This window comes from Ranitomeya imitator, unplaced genomic scaffold (genome assembly GCF_032444005.1).
Source record: "Ranitomeya imitator isolate aRanImi1 unplaced genomic scaffold, aRanImi1.pri SCAFFOLD_24, whole genome shotgun sequence".
In the NCBI taxonomy this organism is placed as follows: Eukaryota; Metazoa; Chordata; class Amphibia; order Anura; family Dendrobatidae; genus Ranitomeya; species Ranitomeya imitator.
Window position 1 is genome coordinate 478544 of NW_027194605.1, and position 16646 is coordinate 495189.

A 16646-nucleotide genomic window follows, 5' to 3' on the forward strand; every position below is an offset into this window, starting at 1 on the left:
TCAATTTCATTTCGGTGTGTTTGAACAGTTTGAGCTTAGCACGGAGTTTCTGTAGTGTAGTGGTTATCACGTTCGCCTAACACGCGAAAGGTCCCCAGTTCAAAACTGGGCAGAAACACGCCATTATGCTTTGCTGACAAAGCTATTGACTTTCAGTTCTTGATCTCGATTGCTTGTCGTGAGCCCAGTAACGTCTTTCATCTAGTTTCTGTAGTGTAGTGGTTATCACGTTCGCCTCACACGCGAAAGGTCCCCAGTTCGAAACTGGGCAGAAACAATGCATTTTGACTTTCAATCCTTGATCTTTATTCCTTGCCATGACCACAGTAACCTTTTTCGTTCCTTTTCTGTAGTGTAGTGGTTATCACATTCGCCTAACACGCGAAAGGTCCCCAGTTCAAAACTGGGCAGAAACATGCCATAATGCTTTGCTGACAAAGCTATTGACTTTCAGTTCTTGATCTCGATTGCTTGTCGTGAGCCCAGTAACGTCTGTTATCTAGTTTCTGTAGTGTAGTGGTTATCACGTTCGCTTTACACGCGAAAGGTCTCCGGTTCGATCCCGGGCAGAAGCATGCGGTTTCTCTTTATTTTGATCACAAGTGTATATTGTTGATGTAATCAGCATCATTTTTACCCCTTTGATGATTTCTACATGCGTCTGCTTTTGTCAAGAGTGTGTGTTTTTGACATTGTATACGTTTTTCTAGTTCAAGTAACACCTGATAGGATCAAGGTGCGAAAGCAGGCATCTACTTGCTTTTTCTCTTTCTTTTTGGCTTTTGGACAAAGGCATGAGATTTTTTTTTGCAAAATGGTTTTGTTTCCATGTTTTTTCTTTTTTTCAGTAGTCTGACAAATGAAAGGTTCCTTGGTTGAAAAGTGCACTTTGTCCTGTGTTCAGACATAGAGGAAGACCTGTTGAGTTTGGCTGGATCATTTTTTTTCAATTTCATTTCGGTGTGTTTGAACAGTTTGAGCTTAGCACGGAGTTTCTGTAGTGTAGTGGTTATCACGTTCGCCTAACACGCGAAAGGTCCCCAGTTCAAAACTGGGCAGAAACACGCCATTATGCTTTGCTGACAAAGCTATTGACTTTCAGTTCTTGATCTCGATTGCTTGTCGTGAGCCCAGTAACGTCTTTCATCTAGTTTCTGTAGTGTAGTGGTTATCACGTTCGCCTCACACGCGAAAGGTCCCCAGTTCGAAACTGGGCAGAAGCAATGCATTTTGACTTTCAATCCTTGATCTTTATTCCTTGCCATGACCACAGTAACCTTTTTTGTTCCGTTTCTGTAGTGTAGTGGTTATCACATTCGCCTAACACGCGAAAGGTCCCCAGTTCAAAACTGGGCAGAAACATGCCATAATGCTTTGCTGACAAAGCTATTGACTTTCAGTTCTTGATCTCGATTGCTTGTCGTGAGCCCAGTCACGTCTGTTATCTAGTTTCTGTAGTGTAGTGGTTATCACGTTCGCTTTACACGCGAAAGGTCTCCGGTTCGATCCCGGGCAGAAGCATGCGGTTTCTCTTTATTTTGATCACAAGTGTATATTGTTGATGTAATCAGCATCATTTTTACCCCTTTGATGATTTCTACATGCGTCTGCTTTTGTCAAGAGTGTGTGTTTTTGACATTGTATACGTTTTTCTAGTTCAAGTAACACCTGATAGGATCAAGGTGCGAAAGCAGGCATCTACTTGCTTTTTCTCTTTCTTTTTGGCTTTTGGACAAAGGCATGAGATTTTTTTTTGCAAAATGGTTTTGTTTCCATGTTTTTTCTTTTTTTCAGTAGTCTGACAAATGAAAGGTTCCTTGGTTGAAAAGTGCACTTTGTCCTGTGTTCAGACATAGAGGAAGACCTGTTGAGTTTGGCTGGATCATTTTTTTTCAATTTCATTTCGGTGTGTTTGAACAGTTTGAGCTTAGCACGGAGTTTCTGTAGTGTAGTGGTTATCATGTTCGCCTAACACGCGAAAGGTCCCCAGTTCAAAACTGGGCAGAAACAATGCATTTTGACTTTCAATCCTTGATCTTTATTCCTTGCCATGACCACAGTAACCTTTTTCGTTCCGTTTCTGTAGTGTAGTGGTTATCACATTCGCCTAACACGCGAAAGGTCCCCAGTTCAAAACTGGGCAGAAACATGCCATAATGATTTGCTGACAAAGCTATTGACTTTCAGTTCTTGATCTCGATTGCTTGTCGTGAGCCCAGTAACGTCTGTTATCTAGTTTCTGTAGTGTAGTGGTTATCACGTTCGCTTTACACGCGAAAGGTCTCCGGTTCGATCCCGGGCAGAAGCATGCGGTTTCTCTTTATTTTGATCACAAGTGTATATTGTTGATGTAATCAGCATCATTTTTACCCCTTTGATGATTTCTACATGCGTCTGCTTTTGTCAAGAGTGTGTGTTTTTGACATTGTATACGTTTTTCTAGTTCAAGTAACACCTGATAGGATCAAGGTGCGAAACCAGGCATCTACTTGCTTTTTCTCTTTCTTTTTGGCTTTTGGACAAAGGCATGAGATTTTTTTTTGCAAAATGGTTTTGTTTCCATGTTTTTTCTTTTTTTCAGTAGTCTGACAAATGAAAGGTTCCTTGGTTGAAAAGTGCACTTTGTCCTGTGTTCAGACATAGAGGAAGACCTGTTGAGTTTGGCTGGATCATTTTTTTTCAATTTCATTTCGGTGTGTTTGAACAGTTTGAGCTTAGCACGGAGTTTCTGTAGTGTAGTGGTTATCACGTTCGCCTAACACGCGAAAGGTCCCCAGTTCAAAACTGGGCAGAAACACGCCATTATGCTTTGCTGACAAAGCTATTGACTTTCAGTTCTTGATCTCGATTGCTTGTCGTGAGCCCAGTAACGTCTGTCATCTAGTTTCTGTAGTGTAGTGGTTATCACGTTCGCCTCACACGCGAAAGGTCCCCAGTTCGAAACTGGGCAGAAACAATGCATTTTGACTTTCAATCCTTGATCTTTATTCCTTGCCATGACCACAGTAACCTTTTTTGTTCCGTTTCTGTAGTGTAGTGGTTATCACATTCGCCTAACACGCGAAAGGTCCCCAGTTCAAAACTGGGCAGAAACATGCCATAATGCTTTGCTGACAAAGCTATTGACTTTCAGTTCTTGATCTCGATTGCTTGTCGTGAGCCCAGTAACGTCTGTTATCTAGTTTCTGTAGTGTAGTGGTTATCACGTTCGCTTTACACGCGAAAGGTCTCCGGTTCGATCCCGGGCAGAAGCATGCGGTTTCTCTTTATTTTGATCACAAGTGTATATTGTTGATGTAATCAGCATCATTTTTACCCCTTTGATGATTTCTACATGCGTCTGCTTTTGTCAAGAGTGTGTGTTTTTGACATTGTATACGTTTTTCTAGTTCAAGTAACACCTGATAGGATCAAGGTGCGAAAGCAGGCATCTACTTGCTTTTTCTCTTTCTTTTTGGCTTTTGGACAAAGGCATGAGATTTTTTTTTGCAAAATGGTTTTGTTTCCATGTTTTTTCTTTTTTTCAGTAGTCTGACAAATGAAAGGTTCCTTGGTTGAAAAGTGCACTTTGTCCTGTGTTCAGACATAGAGGAAGACCTGTTGAGTTTGGCTGGATCATTTTTTTTCAATTTCATTTCGGTGTGTTTGAACAGTTTGAGCTTAGCACGGAGTTTCTGTAGTGTAGTGGTTATCACGTTCGCCTAACACGCGAAAGGTCCCCAGTTCAAAACTGGGCAGAAACACGCCATTATGCTTTGCTGACAAAGCTATTGACTTTCAGTTCTTGATCTCGATTGCTTGTTGTGAGCCCAGTAACGTCTTTCATCTAGTTTCTGTAGTGTAGTGGTTATCACGTTCGCCTCACACGCGAAAGGTCCCCAGTTCGAAACTGGGCAGAAACAATGCATTTTGACTTTCAATCCTTGATCTTTATTCCTTGCCATGACCACAGTAACCTTTTTCGTTCCGTTTCTGTAGTGTAGTGGTTATCACATTCGCCTAACACGCGAAAGGTCCCCAGTTCAAAACTGGGCAGAAACATGCCATAATGCTTTGCTGACAAAGCTATTGACTTTCAGTTCTTGATCTCGATTGCTTGTCGTGAGCCCAGTAACGTCTGTTATCTAGTTTCTGTAGTGTAGTGGTTATCACGTTCGCTTTACACGCGAAAGGTCTCCGGTTCGATCCCGGGCAGAAGCATGCGGTTTCTCTTTATTTTGATCACAAGTGTATATTGTTGATGTAATCAGCATCATTTTTACCCCTTTGATGATTTCTACATGCGTCTGCTTTTGTCAAGAGTGTGTGTTTTTGACATTGTATACGTTTTTCTAGTTCAAGTAACACCTGATAGGATCAAGGTGCGAAAGCAGGCATCTACTTGCTTTTTCTCTTTCTTTTTGGCTTTTGGACAAAGGCATGAGATTTTTTTTTGCAAAATGGTTTTGTTTCCATGTTTTTTCTTTTTTTCAGTAGTCTGACAAATGAAAGGTTCCTTGGTTGAAAAGTGCACTTTGTCCTGTGTTCAGACATAGAGGAAGACCTGTTGAGTTTGGCTGGATCATTTTTTTTCAATTTCATTTCGGTGTGTTTGAACAGTTTGAGCTTAGCACGGAGTTTCTGTAGTGTAGTGGTTATCACGTTCGCCTAACACGCGAAAGGTCCCCAGTTCAAAACTGGGCAGAAACACGCCATTATGCTTTGCTGACAAAGCTATTGACTTTCAGTTCTTGATCTCGATTGCTTGTCGTGAGCCCAGTAACGTCTTTCATCTAGTTTCTGTAGTGTAGTGGTTATCACGTTCGCCTCACACGCGAAAGGTCCCCAGTTCGAAACTGGGCAGAAACAATGCATTTTGACTTTCAATCCTTGATCTTTATTCCTTGCCATGACCACAGTAACCTTTTTCGTTCCGTTTCTGTAGTGTAGTGGTTATCACATTCGCCTAACACGCGAAAGGTCCCCAGTTCAAAACTGGGCAGAAACATGCCATAATGCTTTGCTGACAAAGCTATTGACTTTCAGTTCTTGATCTCGATTGCTTGTCGTGAGCCCAGTAACGTCTGTTATCTAGTTTCTGTAGTGTAGTGGTTATCACGTTCGCTTTACACGCGAAAGGTCTCCGGTTCGATCCCGGGCAGAAGCATGCGGTTTCTCTTTATTTTGATCACAAGTGTATATTGTTGATGTAATCAGCATCATTTTTACCCCTTTGATGATTTCTACATGCGTCTGCTTTTGTCAAGAGTGTGTGTTTTTGACATTGTATACGTTTTTCTAGTTCAAGTAACACCTGATAGGATCAAGGTGCGAAAGCAGGCATCTACTTGCTTTTTCTCTTTCTTTTTGGCTTTTGGACAAAGGCATGAGATTTTTTTTTGCAAAATGGTTTTGTTTCCATGTTTTTTCTTTTTTTCAGTAGTCTGACAAATGAAAGGTTCCTTGGTTGAAAAGTGCACTTTGTCCTGTGTTCAGACATAGAGGAAGACCTGTTGAGTTTGGCTGGATCATTTTTTTTCAATTTCATTTCGGTGTGTTTGAACAGTTTGAGCTTAGCACGGAGTTTCTGTAGTGTAGTGGTTATCACGTTCGCCTAACACGCGAAAGGTCCCCAGTTCAAAACTGGGCAGAAACACGCCATTATGCTTTGCTGACAAAGCTATTGACTTTCAGTTCTTGATCTCGATTGCTTGTCGTGAGCCCAGTAACGTCTTTCATCTAGTTTCTGTAGTGTAGTGGTTATCACGTTCGCCTCACACGCGAAAGGTCCCCAGTTCGAAACTGGGCAGAAACAATGCATTTTGACTTTCAATCCTTGATCTTTATTCCTTGCCATGACCACAGTAACCTTTTTCGTTCCGTTTCTGTAGTGTAGTGGTTATCACATTCGCCTAACACGCGAAAGGTCCCCAGTTCAAAACTGGGCAGAAACATGCCATAATGCTTTGCTGACAAAGCTATTGACTTTCAGTTCTTGATCTCGATTGCTTGTCGTGAGCCCAGTAACGTCTGTTATCTAGTTTCTGTAGTGTAGTGGTTATCACATTCGCTTTACACGCGAAAGGTCTCCGGTTCGATCCCGGGCAGAAGCATGCGGTTTCTCTTTATTTTGATCACAAGTGTATATTGTTGATGTAATCAGCATCATTTTTACCCCTTTGATGATTTCTACATGCGTCTGCTTTTGTCAAGAGTGTGTGTTTTTGACATTGTATACGTTTTTCTAGTTCAAGTAACACCTGATAGGATCAAGGTGCGAAAGCAGGCATCTACTTGCTTTTTCTCTTTCTTTTTGGCTTTTGGACAAAGGCATGAGATTTTTTTTTGCAAAATGGTTTTGTTTCCATGTTTTTTCTTTTTTTCAGTAGTCTGACAAATGAAAGGTTCCTTGGTTGAAAAGTGCACTTTGTCCTGTGTTCAGACATAGAGGAAGACCTGTTGAGTTTGGCTGGATCATTTTTTTTCAATTTCATTTCGGTGTGTTTGAACAGTTTGAGCTTAGCACGGAGTTTCTGTAGTGTAGTGGTTATCACGTTCGCCTAACACGCGAAAGGTCCCCAGTTCAAAACTGGGCAGAAACACGCCATTATGCTTTGCTGACAAAGCTATTGACTTTCAGTTCTTGATCTCGATTGCTTGTCGTGAGCCCAGTAACGTCTTTCATCTAGTTTCTGTAGTGTAGTGGTTATCACGTTCGCCTCACACGCGAAAGATCCCCAGTTCGAAACTGGGCAGAAACAATGCATTTTGACTTTCAATCCTTGATCTTTATTCCTTGCCATGACCACAGTAACCTTTTTCGTTCCGTTTCTGTAGTGTAGTGGTTATCACATTCGCCTAACACGCGAAAGGTCCCCAGTTCAAAACTGGGCAGAAACATGCCATAATGCTTTGCTGACAAAGCTATTGACTTTCAGTTCTTGATCTCGATTGCTTGTCGTGAGCCCAGTAACGTCTGTTATCTAGTTTCTGTAGTGTAGTGGTTATCACGTTCGCTTTACATGCGAAAGGTCTCTGGTTCGATCCCGGGCAGAAGCATGCGGTTTCTCTTTATTTTGATCACAAGTGTATATTGTTGATGTAATCAGCATCATTTTTACCCCTTTGATGATTTCTACATGCGTCTGCTTTTGTCAAGAGTGTGTGTTTTTGACATTGTATACGTTTTTCTAGTTCAAGTAACACCTGATAGGATCAAGGTGCGAAAGCAGGCATCTACTTGCTTTTTCTCTTTCTTTTTGGCTTTTGGACAAAGGCATGAGATTTTTTTTTGCAAAATGGTTTTGTTTCCATGTTTTTTCTTTTTTTCAGTAGTCCGACAAATGAAAGGTTCCTTGGTTGAAAAGTGCACTTTGTCCTGTGTTCAGACATAGAGGAAGACCTGTTGAGTTTGGCTGGATCATTTTTTTTCAATTTCATTTCGGTGTGTTTGAACAGTTTGAGCTTAGCACGGAGTTTCTGTAGTGTAGTGGTTATCACGTTCGCCTAACACGCGAAAGGTCCCCAGTTCAAAACTGGGCAAAAACACGCCATTATGCTTTGCTGACAAAGCTATTGACTTTCAGTTCTTGATCTCGATTGCTTGTCGTGAGCCCAGTAACGTCTTTCATCTAGTTTCTGTAGTGTAGTGGTTATCACGTTCGCCTCACACGCGAAAGGTCCCCAGTTCGAAACTGGGCAGAAACAATGCATTTTGACTTTCAATCCTTGATCTTTATTCCTTGCCATGACCACAGTAACCTTTTTCGTTCCGTTTCTGTAGTGTAGTGGTTATCACATTCGCCTAACACGCGAAAGGTCCCCAGTTCAAAACTGGGCAGAAACATGCCATAATGCTTTGCTGACAAAGCTATTGACTTTCAGTTCTTGATCTCGATTGCTTGTCGTGAGCCCAGTAACGTCTGTTATCTAGTTTCTGTAGTGTAGTGGTTATCACGTTCGCTTTACACGCGAAAGGTCTCCGGTTCGATCCCGGGCAGAAGCATGCGGTTTCTCTTTATTTTGATCACAAGTGTATATTGTTGATGTAATCAGCATCATTTTTACCCCTTTGATGATTTCTACATGCGTCTGCTTTTGTCAAGAGTGTGTGTTTTTGACATTGTATACGTTTTTCTAGTTCAAGTAACACCTGATAGGATCAAGGTGCGAAAGCAGGCATCTACTTGCTTTTTCTCTTTCTTTTTGGCTTTTGGACAAAGGCATGAGATTTTTTTTTGCAAAATGGTTTTGTTTCCATGTTTTTTCTTTTTTTCAGTAGTCTGACAAATGAAAGGTTCCTTGGTTGAAAAGTGCACTTTGTCCTGTGTTCAGACATAGAGGAAGACCTGTTGAGTTTGGCTGGATCATTTTTTTTCAATTTCATTTCGGTGTGTTTGAACAGTTTGAGCTTAGCACGGAGTTTCTGTAGTGTAGTGGTTATCACGTTCGCCTAACACGCGAAAGGTCCCCAGTTCAAAACTGGGCAGAAACACGCCATTATGCTTTGCTGACAAAGCTATTGACTTTCAGTTCTTGATCTCGATTGCTTGTCGTGAGCCCAGTAACGTCTTTCATCTAGTTTCTGTAGTGTAGTGGTTATCACGTTCGCCTCACACGCGAAAGGTCCCCAGTTCGAAACTGGGCAGAAACAATGCATTTTGACTTTCAATCCTTGATCTTTATTCCTTGCCATGACCACAGTAACCTTTTTCGTTCCGTTTCTGTAGTGTAGTGGTTATCACATTCGCCTAACACGCGAAAGGTCCCCAGTTCAAAACTGGGCAGAAACATGCCATAATGCTTTGCTGACAAAGCTATTGACTTTCAGTTCTTGATCTCGATTGCTTGTCGTGAGCCCAGTAACGTCTGTTATCTAGTTTCTGTAGTGTAGTGGTTATCACGTTCGCTTTACACGCGAAAGGTCTCCGGTTCGATCCCGGGCAGAAGCATGCGGTTTCTCTTTATTTTGATCACAAGTGTATATTGTTGATGTAATCAGCATCATTTTTACCCCTTTGATGATTTCTACATGCGTCTGCTTTTGTCAAGAGTGTGTGTTTTTGACATTGTATACGTTTTTCTAGTTCAAGTAACACCTGATAGGATCAAGGTGCGAAAGCAGGCATCTACTTGCTTTTTCTCTTTCTTTTTGGCTTTTGGACAAAGGCATGAGATTTTTTTTTGCAAAATGGTTTTGTTTCCATGTTTTTTCTTTTTTTCAGTAGTCTGACAAATGAAAGGTTCCTTGGTTGAAAAGTGCACTTTGTCCTGTGTTCAGACATAGAGGAAGACCTGTTGAGTTTGGCTGGATCATTTTTTTTCAATTTCATTTCGGTGTGTTTGAACAGTTTGAGCTTAGCACGGAGTTTCTGTAGTGTAGTGGTTATCACGTTCGCCTAACACGCGAAAGGTCCCCAGTTCAAAACTGGGCAGAAACACGCCATTATGCTTTGCTGACAAAGCTATTGACTTTCAGTTCTTGATCTCGATTGCTTGTCGTGAGCCCAGTAACGTCTTTCATCTAGTTTCTGTAGTGTAGTGGTTATCACGTTCGCCTCACACGCGAAAGATCCCCAGTTCGAAACTGGGCAGAAACAATGCATTTTGACTTTCAATCCTTGATCTTTATTCCTTGCCATGACCACAGTAACCTTTTTCGTTCCGTTTCTGTAGTGTAGTGGTTATCACATTCGCCTAACACGCGAAAGGTCCCCAGTTCAAAACTGGGCAGAAACATGCCATAATGCTTTGCTGACAAAGCTATTGACTTTCAGTTCTTGATCTCGATTGCTTGTCGTGAGCCCAGTAACGTCTGTTATCTAGTTTCTGTAGTGTAGTGGTTATCACGTTCGCTTTACACGCGAAAGGTCTCTGGTTCGATCCCGGGCAGAAGCATGCGGTTTCTCTTTATTTTGATCACAAGTGTATATTGTTGATGTAATCAGCATCATTTTTACCCCTTTGATGATTTCTACATGCGTCTGCTTTTGTCAAGAGTGTGTGTTTTTGACATTGTATACGTTTTTCTAGTTCAAGTAACACCTGATAGGATCAAGGTGCGAAAGCAGGCATCTACTTGCTTTTTCTCTTTCTTTTTGGCTTTTGGACAAAGGCATGAGATTTTTTTTTGCAAAATGGTTTTGTTTCCATGTTTTTTCTTTTTTTCAGTAGTCCGACAAATGAAAGGTTCCTTGGTTGAAAAGTGCACTTTGTCCTGTGTTCAGACATAGAGGAAGACCTGTTGAGTTTGGCTGGATCATTTTTTTTCAATTTCATTTCGGTGTGTTTGAACAGTTTGAGCTTAGCACGGAGTTTCTGTAGTGTAGTGGTTATCACGTTCGCCTAACACGCGAAAGGTCCCCAGTTCAAAACTGGGCAAAAACACGCCATTATGCTTTGCTGACAAAGCTATTGACTTTCAGTTCTTGATCTCGATTGCTTGTCGTGAGCCCAGTAACGTCTTTCATCTAGTTTCTGTAGTGTAGTGGTTATCACGTTCGCCTCACACGCGAAAGGTCCCCAGTTCGAAACTGGGCAGAAACAATGCATTTTGACTTTCAATCCTTGATCTTTATTCCTTGCCATGACCACAGTAACCTTTTTCGTTCCGTTTCTGTAGTGTAGTGGTTATCACATTCGCCTAACACGCGAAAGGTCCCCAGTTCAAAACTGGGCAGAAACATGCCATAATGCTTTGCTGACAAAGCTATTGACTTTCAGTTCTTGATCTCGATTGCTTGTCGTGAGCCCAGTAACGTCTGTTATCTAGTTTCTGTAGTGTAGTGGTTATCACGTTCGCTTTACACGCGAAAGGTCTCCGGTTCGATCCCGGGCAGAAGCATGCGGTTTCTCTTTATTTTGATCACAAGTGTATATTGTTGATGTAATCAGCATCATTTTTACCCCTTTGATGATTTCTACATGCGTCTGCTTTTGTCAAGAGTGTGTGTTTTTGACATTGTATACGTTTTTCTAGTTCAAGTAACACCTGATAGGATCAAGGTGCGAAAGCAGGCATCTACTTGCTTTTTCTCTTTCTTTTTGGCTTTTGGACAAAGGCATGAGATTTTTTTTTGCAAAATGGTTTTGTTTCCATGTTTTTTCTTTTTTTCAGTAGTCTGACAAATGAAAGGTTCCTTGGTTGAAAAGTGCACTTTGTCCTGTGTTCAGACATAGAGGAAGACCTGTTGAGTTTGGCTGGATCATTTTTTTTCAATTTCATTTCGGTGTGTTTGAACAGTTTGAGCTTAGCACGGAGTTTCTGTAGTGTAGTGGTTATCACGTTCGCCTAACACGCGAAAGGTCCCCAGTTCAAAACTGGGCAGAAACACGCCATTATGCTTTGCTGACAAAGCTATTGACTTTCAGTTCTTGATCTCGATTGCTTGTCGTGAGCCCAGTAACGTCTTTCATCTAGTTTCTGTAGTGTAGTGGTTATCACGTTCGCCTCACACGCGAAAGATCCCCAGTTCGAAACTGGGCAGAAACAATGCATTTTGACTTTCAATCCTTGATCTTTATTCCTTGCCATGACCACAGTAACCTTTTTCGTTCCGTTTCTGTAGTGTAGTGGTTATCACATTCGCCTAACACGCGAAAGGTCCCCAGTTCAAAACTGGGCAGAAACATGCCATAATGCTTTGCTGACAAAGCTATTGACTTTCAGTTCTTGATCTCGATTGCTTGTCGTGAGCCCAGTAACGTCTGTTATCTAGTTTCTGTAGTGTAGTGGTTATCACGTTCGCTTTACACGCGAAAGGTCTCTGGTTCGATCCCGGGCAGAAGCATGCGGTTTCTCTTTATTTTGATCACAAGTGTATATTGTTGATGTAATCAGCATCATTTTTACCCCTTTGATGATTTCTACATGCGTCTGCTTTTGTCAAGAGTGTGTGTTTTTGACATTGTATACGTTTTTCTAGTTCAAGTAACACCTGATAGGATCAAGGTGCGAAAGCACGCATCTACTTGCTTTTTCTCTTTCTTTTTGGCTTTTGGACAAAGGCATGAGATTTTTTTTTGCAAAATGGTTTTGTTTCCATGTTTTTTCTTTTTTTCAGTAGTCTGACAAATGAAAGGTTCCTTGGTTGAAAAGTGCACTTTGTCCTGTGTTCAGACATAGAGGAAGACCTGTTGAGTTTGGCTGGATCATTTTTTTTCAATTTCATTTTGGTGTGTTTGAACAGTTTGAGCTTAGCACGGAGTTTCTGTAGTGTAGTGGTTATCACGTTCGCCTAACACGCGAAAGGTCCCCAGTTCAAAACTGGGCAGAAACACGCCATTATGCTTTGCTGACAAAGCTATTGACTTTCAGTTCTTGATCTCGATTGCTTGTCGTGAGCCCAGTAACGTCTTTCATCTAGTTTCTGTAGTGTAGTGGTTATCACGTTCGCCTCACACGCGAAAGGTCCCCAGTTCGAAACTGGGCAAAAACAATGCATTTTGACTTTCAATCCTTGATCTTTATTCCTTGCCATGACCACAGTAACCATTTTCGTTCCGTTTCTGTAGTGTAGTGGTTATCACATTCGCCTAACACGCGAAAGGTCCCCAGTTCAAAACTGGGCAGAAACATGCCATAATGCTTTGCTGACAAAGCTATTGACTTTCAGTTCTTGATCTCGATTGCTTGTCGTGAGCCCAGTAACGTCTGTTATCTAGTTTCTGTAGTGTAGTGGTTATCACGTTCGCTTTACACGCGAAAGGTCTCCGGTTCGATCCCGGGCAGAAGCATGCGGTTTCTCTTTATTTTGATCACAAGTGTATATTGTTGATGTAATCAGCATCATTTTTACCCCTTTGATGATTTCTACATGCGTCTGCTTTTGTCAAGAGTGTGTGTTTTTGACATTGTATACGTTTTTCTAGTTCAAGTAACACCTGATAGGATCAAGGTGCGAAAGCAGGCATCTACTTGCTTTTTCTCTTTCTTTTTGGCTTTTGGACAAAGGCATGAGATTTTTTTTTGCAAAAATGTTTTGTTTCCATGTTTTTTCTTTTTTTCAGTAGTCTGACAAATGAAAGGTTCCTTGGTTGAAAAGTGCACTTTGTCCTGTGTTCAGACATAGAGGAAGACCTGTTGAGTTTGGCTGGATCATTTTTTTTCAATTTCATTTCGGTGTGTTTGAACAGTTTGAGCTTAGCACGGAGTTTCTGTAGTGTAGTGGTTATCACGTTCGCCTAACACGCGAAAGGTCCCCAGTTCAAAACTTGGCAGAAACACGCCATTATGCTTTGCTGACAAAGCTATTGACTTTCAGTTCTTGATCTCGATTGCTTGTCGTGAGCCCAGTAACGTCTTTCATCTAGTTTCTGTAGTGTAGTGGTTATCACGTTCGCCTCACACGCGAAAGGTCCCCAGTTCGAAACTGGGCAGAAACAATGCATTTTGACTTTCAATCCTTGATCTTTATTCCTTGCCATGACCACAGTAACTTTTTTCGTTCCGTTTCTGTAGTGTAGTGGTTATCACATTCGCCTAACACGCGAAAGGTCCCCAGTTCAAAACTGGGCAGAAACATGCCATAATGCTTTGCTGACAAAGCTATTGACTTTCAGTTCTTGATCTCGATTGCTTGTCGTGAGCCCAGTAACGTCTGTTATCTAGTTTCTGTAGTGTAGTGGTTATCACGTTCGCTTTACACGCGAAAGGTCTCCGGTTCGATCCCGGGCAGAAGCATGCGGTTTCTCTTTATTTTGATCACAAGTGTATATTGTTGATGTAATCAGCATCATTTTTACCCCTTTGATGATTTCTACATGCGTCTGCTTTTGTCAAGAGTGTGTGTTTTTGACATTGTATACGTTTTTCTAGTTCAAGTAACACCTGATAGGATCAAGGTGCGAAAGCAGGCATCTACTTGCTTTTTCTCTTTCTTTTTGGCTTTTGGACAAAGGCATGAGATTTTTTTTTGCAAAATGGTTTTGTTTCCATGTTTTTTCTTTTTTTCAGTAGTCTGACAAATGAAAGGTTCCTTGGTTGAAAAGTGCACTTTGTCCTGTGTTCAGACATAGAGGAAGACCTGTTGAGTTTGGCTGGATCATTTTTTTTCAATTTCATTTCGGTGTGTTTGAACAGTTTGAGCTTAGCACGGAGTTTCTGTAGTGTAGTGGTTATCACATTCGCCTAACACGCGAAAGGTCCCCAGTTCGAAACTGGGCAGAAACAATGCATTTTGACTTTCAATCCTTGATCTTTATTCCTTGCCATGACCACAGTAACCTTTTTCGTTCCGTTTCTGTAGTGTAGTGGTTATCACATTCGCCTAACACGCGAAAGGTCCCCAGTTCAAAACTGGGCAGAAACATGCCATAATGCTTTGCTGACAAAGCTATTGACTTTCAGTTCTTGATCTCGATTGCTTGTCGTGAGCCCAGTAACGTCTGTTATCTAGTTTCTGTAGTGTAGTGGTTATCACGTTTGCTTTACACGCGAAAGGTCTCCGGTTCGATCCCGGGCAGAAGCATGCGGTTTCTCTTTATTTTGATCACAAGTGTATATTGTTGATGTAATCAGCATCATTTTTACCCCTTTGATGATTTCTACATGCGTCTGCTTTTGTCAAGAGTGTGTGTTTTTGACATTGTATACGTTTTTCTAGTTCAAGTAACACCTGATAGGATCAAGGTGCGAAAGCAGGCATCTACTTGCTTTTTCTCTTTCTTTTTGGCTTTTGGACAAAGGCATGAGATTTTTTTTTGCAAAATGGTTTTGTTTCCATGTTTTTTCTTTTTTTCAGTAGTCTGACAAATGAAAGGTTCCTTGGTTGAAAAGTGCACTTTGTCCTGTGTTCAGACATAGAGGAAGACCTGTTGAGTTTGGCTGGATCATTTTTTTTCAATTTCATTTTGGTGTGTTTGAACAGTTTGAGCTTAGCACGGAGTTTCTGTAGTGTAGTGGTTATCACGTTCGCCTAACACGCGAAAGGTCCCCAGTTCAAAACTGGGCAGAAACAATGCATTTTGACTTTCAATCCTTGATCTTTATTCCTTGCCATGACCACAGTAACCTTTTTCGTTCCGTTTCTGTAGTGTAGTGGTTATCACATTCGCCTAACACGCGAAAGGTCCCCAGTTCAAAACTGGGCAGAAACATGCCATAATGCTTTGCTGACAAAGCTATTGACTTTCAGTTCTTGATCTCGATTGCTTGTCGTGAGCCCAGTAACGTCTGTTATCTAGTTTCTGTAGTGTAGTGGTTATCACGTTCGCTTTACACGCGAAAGGTCTCCGGTTCGATCCCGGGCAGAAGCATGCGGTTTCTCTTTATTTTGATCACAAGTGTATATTGTTGATGTAATCAGCATCATTTTTACCCCTTTGATGATTTCTACATGCGTCTGCTTTTGTCAAGAGTGTGTGTTTTTGACATTGTATACGTTTTTCTAGTTCAAGTAACACCTGATAGGATCAAGGTGCGAAAGCAGGCATCTACTTGCTTTTTCTCTTTCTTTTTGGCTTTTGGACAAAGGCATGAGATTTTTTTTTGCAAAATGGTTTTGTTTCCATGTTTTTTCTTTTTTTCAGTAGTCTGACAAATGAAAGGTTCCTTGGTTGAAAAGTGCACTTTGTCCTGTGTTCAGACATAGAGGAAGACCTGTTGAGTTTGGCTGGATCATTTTTTTTCAATTTCATTTCGGTGTGTTTGAACAGTTTGAGCTTAGCACGGAGTTTCTGTAGTGTAGTGGTTATCACGTTCGCCTAACACGCGAAAGGTCCCCAGTTCGAAACTGGGCAGAAACAATGCATTTTGACTTTCAATCCTTGATCTTTATTCCTTGCCATGACCACAGTAACCTTTTTCGTTCCGTTTCTGTAGTGTAGTGGTTATCACATTCGCCTAACACGCGAAAGGTCCCCATTTCAAAACTGGGCAGAAACATGCCATAATGCTTTGCTGACAAAGCTATTGACTTTCAGTTCTTGATCTCGATTGCTTGTCGTGAGCCCAGTAACGTCTGTTATCTAGTTTCTGTAGTGTAGTGGTTATCACGTTTGCTTTACACGCGAAAGGTCTCCGGTTCGATCCCGGGCAGAAGCATGCGGTTTCTCTTTATTTTGATCACAAGTGTATATTGTTGATGTAATCAGCATCATTTTTACCCCTTTGATGATTTCTACATGCGTCTGCTTTTGTCAAGAGTGTGTGTTTTTGACATTGTATACGTTTTTCTAGTTCAAGTAACACCTGATAGGATCAAGGTGCGAAAGCAGGCATCTACTTGCTTTTTCTCTTTCTTTTTGGCTTTTGGACAAAGGCATGAGATTTTTTTTTGCAAAATGGTTTTGTTTCCATGTTTTTTCTTTTTTTCAGTAGTCTGACAAATGAAAGGTTCCTTGGTTGAAAAGTGCACTTTGTCCTGTGTTCAGACATAGAGGAAGACCTGTTGAGTTTGGCTGGATCATTTTTTTTCAATTTCATTTCGGTGTGTTTGAACAGTTTGAGCTTAGCACGGAGTTTCTGTAGTGTAGTGGTTATCACGTTCGCCTAACACGCGAAAGGTCCCCAGTTCGAAACTGGGCAGAAACAATGCATTTTGACTTTCAATCCTTGATCTTTATTCCTTGCCATGACCACAGTAACCTTTTTCGTTCCGTTTCTGTAGTGTAGTGGTTATCACATTCGCCTAACACGCGAAAGGTCCCCATTTCAAAACTGGGCAGAA

At 41.3% G+C, this 16646-nt stretch overlaps 35 non-coding genes across 35 annotated transcripts; all 35 read left to right on the forward strand.

The window, feature by feature from the left end:
• The first annotated feature begins 45 nt into the window (after positions 1 to 45).
• On the forward strand, positions 46 to 118 carry TRNAV-AAC (transfer RNA valine (anticodon AAC)). Its single transcript has one exon. It is a non-coding gene; the product is annotated as a tRNA-Val (tRNA).
• Positions 119 to 204: 86 nt separating this feature from the next.
• On the forward strand, positions 205 to 277 carry TRNAV-CAC (transfer RNA valine (anticodon CAC)). The gene has a single exon. It is a non-coding gene; the product is annotated as a tRNA-Val (tRNA).
• Positions 278 to 502: 225 nt separating this feature from the next.
• On the forward strand, positions 503 to 575 carry TRNAV-UAC (transfer RNA valine (anticodon UAC)). Its single transcript has one exon. It is a non-coding gene; the product is annotated as a tRNA-Val (tRNA).
• A 416-nt stretch (positions 576 to 991) lies between these two features.
• On the forward strand, positions 992 to 1064 carry TRNAV-AAC (transfer RNA valine (anticodon AAC)). Its single transcript has one exon. It is a non-coding gene; the product is annotated as a tRNA-Val (tRNA).
• Positions 1065 to 1448: 384 nt separating this feature from the next.
• Positions 1449 to 1521, forward strand: TRNAV-UAC (transfer RNA valine (anticodon UAC)). The gene has a single exon. It is a non-coding gene; the product is annotated as a tRNA-Val (tRNA).
• Positions 1522 to 2235: 714 nt separating this feature from the next.
• On the forward strand, positions 2236 to 2308 carry TRNAV-UAC (transfer RNA valine (anticodon UAC)). Its single transcript has one exon. It is a non-coding gene; the product is annotated as a tRNA-Val (tRNA).
• A 416-nt stretch (positions 2309 to 2724) lies between these two features.
• Positions 2725 to 2797, forward strand: TRNAV-AAC (transfer RNA valine (anticodon AAC)). The gene has a single exon. It is a non-coding gene; the product is annotated as a tRNA-Val (tRNA).
• Positions 2798 to 2883: 86 nt separating this feature from the next.
• TRNAV-CAC (transfer RNA valine (anticodon CAC)) lies at positions 2884 to 2956 on the forward strand. The gene has a single exon. It is a non-coding gene; the product is annotated as a tRNA-Val (tRNA).
• Positions 2957 to 3181: 225 nt separating this feature from the next.
• Positions 3182 to 3254, forward strand: TRNAV-UAC (transfer RNA valine (anticodon UAC)). The gene has a single exon. It is a non-coding gene; the product is annotated as a tRNA-Val (tRNA).
• A 416-nt stretch (positions 3255 to 3670) lies between these two features.
• TRNAV-AAC (transfer RNA valine (anticodon AAC)) lies at positions 3671 to 3743 on the forward strand. The gene has a single exon. It is a non-coding gene; the product is annotated as a tRNA-Val (tRNA).
• Positions 3744 to 3829: 86 nt separating this feature from the next.
• On the forward strand, positions 3830 to 3902 carry TRNAV-CAC (transfer RNA valine (anticodon CAC)). Its single transcript has one exon. It is a non-coding gene; the product is annotated as a tRNA-Val (tRNA).
• A 225-nt stretch (positions 3903 to 4127) lies between these two features.
• TRNAV-UAC (transfer RNA valine (anticodon UAC)) lies at positions 4128 to 4200 on the forward strand. The gene has a single exon. It is a non-coding gene; the product is annotated as a tRNA-Val (tRNA).
• Positions 4201 to 4616: 416 nt separating this feature from the next.
• On the forward strand, positions 4617 to 4689 carry TRNAV-AAC (transfer RNA valine (anticodon AAC)). The gene has a single exon. It is a non-coding gene; the product is annotated as a tRNA-Val (tRNA).
• Positions 4690 to 4775: 86 nt separating this feature from the next.
• On the forward strand, positions 4776 to 4848 carry TRNAV-CAC (transfer RNA valine (anticodon CAC)). The gene has a single exon. It is a non-coding gene; the product is annotated as a tRNA-Val (tRNA).
• A 225-nt stretch (positions 4849 to 5073) lies between these two features.
• TRNAV-UAC (transfer RNA valine (anticodon UAC)) lies at positions 5074 to 5146 on the forward strand. Its single transcript has one exon. It is a non-coding gene; the product is annotated as a tRNA-Val (tRNA).
• A 416-nt stretch (positions 5147 to 5562) lies between these two features.
• TRNAV-AAC (transfer RNA valine (anticodon AAC)) lies at positions 5563 to 5635 on the forward strand. The gene has a single exon. It is a non-coding gene; the product is annotated as a tRNA-Val (tRNA).
• An 86-nt stretch (positions 5636 to 5721) lies between these two features.
• TRNAV-CAC (transfer RNA valine (anticodon CAC)) lies at positions 5722 to 5794 on the forward strand. The gene has a single exon. It is a non-coding gene; the product is annotated as a tRNA-Val (tRNA).
• A 714-nt stretch (positions 5795 to 6508) lies between these two features.
• TRNAV-AAC (transfer RNA valine (anticodon AAC)) lies at positions 6509 to 6581 on the forward strand. The gene has a single exon. It is a non-coding gene; the product is annotated as a tRNA-Val (tRNA).
• Positions 6582 to 7613: 1032 nt separating this feature from the next.
• Positions 7614 to 7686, forward strand: TRNAV-CAC (transfer RNA valine (anticodon CAC)). Its single transcript has one exon. It is a non-coding gene; the product is annotated as a tRNA-Val (tRNA).
• Positions 7687 to 7911: 225 nt separating this feature from the next.
• TRNAV-UAC (transfer RNA valine (anticodon UAC)) lies at positions 7912 to 7984 on the forward strand. Its single transcript has one exon. It is a non-coding gene; the product is annotated as a tRNA-Val (tRNA).
• Positions 7985 to 8400: 416 nt separating this feature from the next.
• On the forward strand, positions 8401 to 8473 carry TRNAV-AAC (transfer RNA valine (anticodon AAC)). Its single transcript has one exon. It is a non-coding gene; the product is annotated as a tRNA-Val (tRNA).
• Positions 8474 to 8559: 86 nt separating this feature from the next.
• Positions 8560 to 8632, forward strand: TRNAV-CAC (transfer RNA valine (anticodon CAC)). The gene has a single exon. It is a non-coding gene; the product is annotated as a tRNA-Val (tRNA).
• A 225-nt stretch (positions 8633 to 8857) lies between these two features.
• Positions 8858 to 8930, forward strand: TRNAV-UAC (transfer RNA valine (anticodon UAC)). The gene has a single exon. It is a non-coding gene; the product is annotated as a tRNA-Val (tRNA).
• Positions 8931 to 9346: 416 nt separating this feature from the next.
• TRNAV-AAC (transfer RNA valine (anticodon AAC)) lies at positions 9347 to 9419 on the forward strand. Its single transcript has one exon. It is a non-coding gene; the product is annotated as a tRNA-Val (tRNA).
• A 1032-nt stretch (positions 9420 to 10451) lies between these two features.
• On the forward strand, positions 10452 to 10524 carry TRNAV-CAC (transfer RNA valine (anticodon CAC)). The gene has a single exon. It is a non-coding gene; the product is annotated as a tRNA-Val (tRNA).
• Positions 10525 to 10749: 225 nt separating this feature from the next.
• TRNAV-UAC (transfer RNA valine (anticodon UAC)) lies at positions 10750 to 10822 on the forward strand. Its single transcript has one exon. It is a non-coding gene; the product is annotated as a tRNA-Val (tRNA).
• Positions 10823 to 11238: 416 nt separating this feature from the next.
• TRNAV-AAC (transfer RNA valine (anticodon AAC)) lies at positions 11239 to 11311 on the forward strand. The gene has a single exon. It is a non-coding gene; the product is annotated as a tRNA-Val (tRNA).
• An 873-nt stretch (positions 11312 to 12184) lies between these two features.
• TRNAV-AAC (transfer RNA valine (anticodon AAC)) lies at positions 12185 to 12257 on the forward strand. Its single transcript has one exon. It is a non-coding gene; the product is annotated as a tRNA-Val (tRNA).
• A 384-nt stretch (positions 12258 to 12641) lies between these two features.
• On the forward strand, positions 12642 to 12714 carry TRNAV-UAC (transfer RNA valine (anticodon UAC)). The gene has a single exon. It is a non-coding gene; the product is annotated as a tRNA-Val (tRNA).
• A 575-nt stretch (positions 12715 to 13289) lies between these two features.
• Positions 13290 to 13362, forward strand: TRNAV-CAC (transfer RNA valine (anticodon CAC)). The gene has a single exon. It is a non-coding gene; the product is annotated as a tRNA-Val (tRNA).
• A 225-nt stretch (positions 13363 to 13587) lies between these two features.
• TRNAV-UAC (transfer RNA valine (anticodon UAC)) lies at positions 13588 to 13660 on the forward strand. Its single transcript has one exon. It is a non-coding gene; the product is annotated as a tRNA-Val (tRNA).
• Positions 13661 to 14863: 1203 nt separating this feature from the next.
• On the forward strand, positions 14864 to 14936 carry TRNAV-AAC (transfer RNA valine (anticodon AAC)). The gene has a single exon. It is a non-coding gene; the product is annotated as a tRNA-Val (tRNA).
• Positions 14937 to 15161: 225 nt separating this feature from the next.
• TRNAV-UAC (transfer RNA valine (anticodon UAC)) lies at positions 15162 to 15234 on the forward strand. Its single transcript has one exon. It is a non-coding gene; the product is annotated as a tRNA-Val (tRNA).
• A 416-nt stretch (positions 15235 to 15650) lies between these two features.
• TRNAV-AAC (transfer RNA valine (anticodon AAC)) lies at positions 15651 to 15723 on the forward strand. The gene has a single exon. It is a non-coding gene; the product is annotated as a tRNA-Val (tRNA).
• Positions 15724 to 16437: 714 nt separating this feature from the next.
• TRNAV-AAC (transfer RNA valine (anticodon AAC)) lies at positions 16438 to 16510 on the forward strand. The gene has a single exon. It is a non-coding gene; the product is annotated as a tRNA-Val (tRNA).
• Positions 16511 to 16646: the final 136 nt, after the last annotated feature.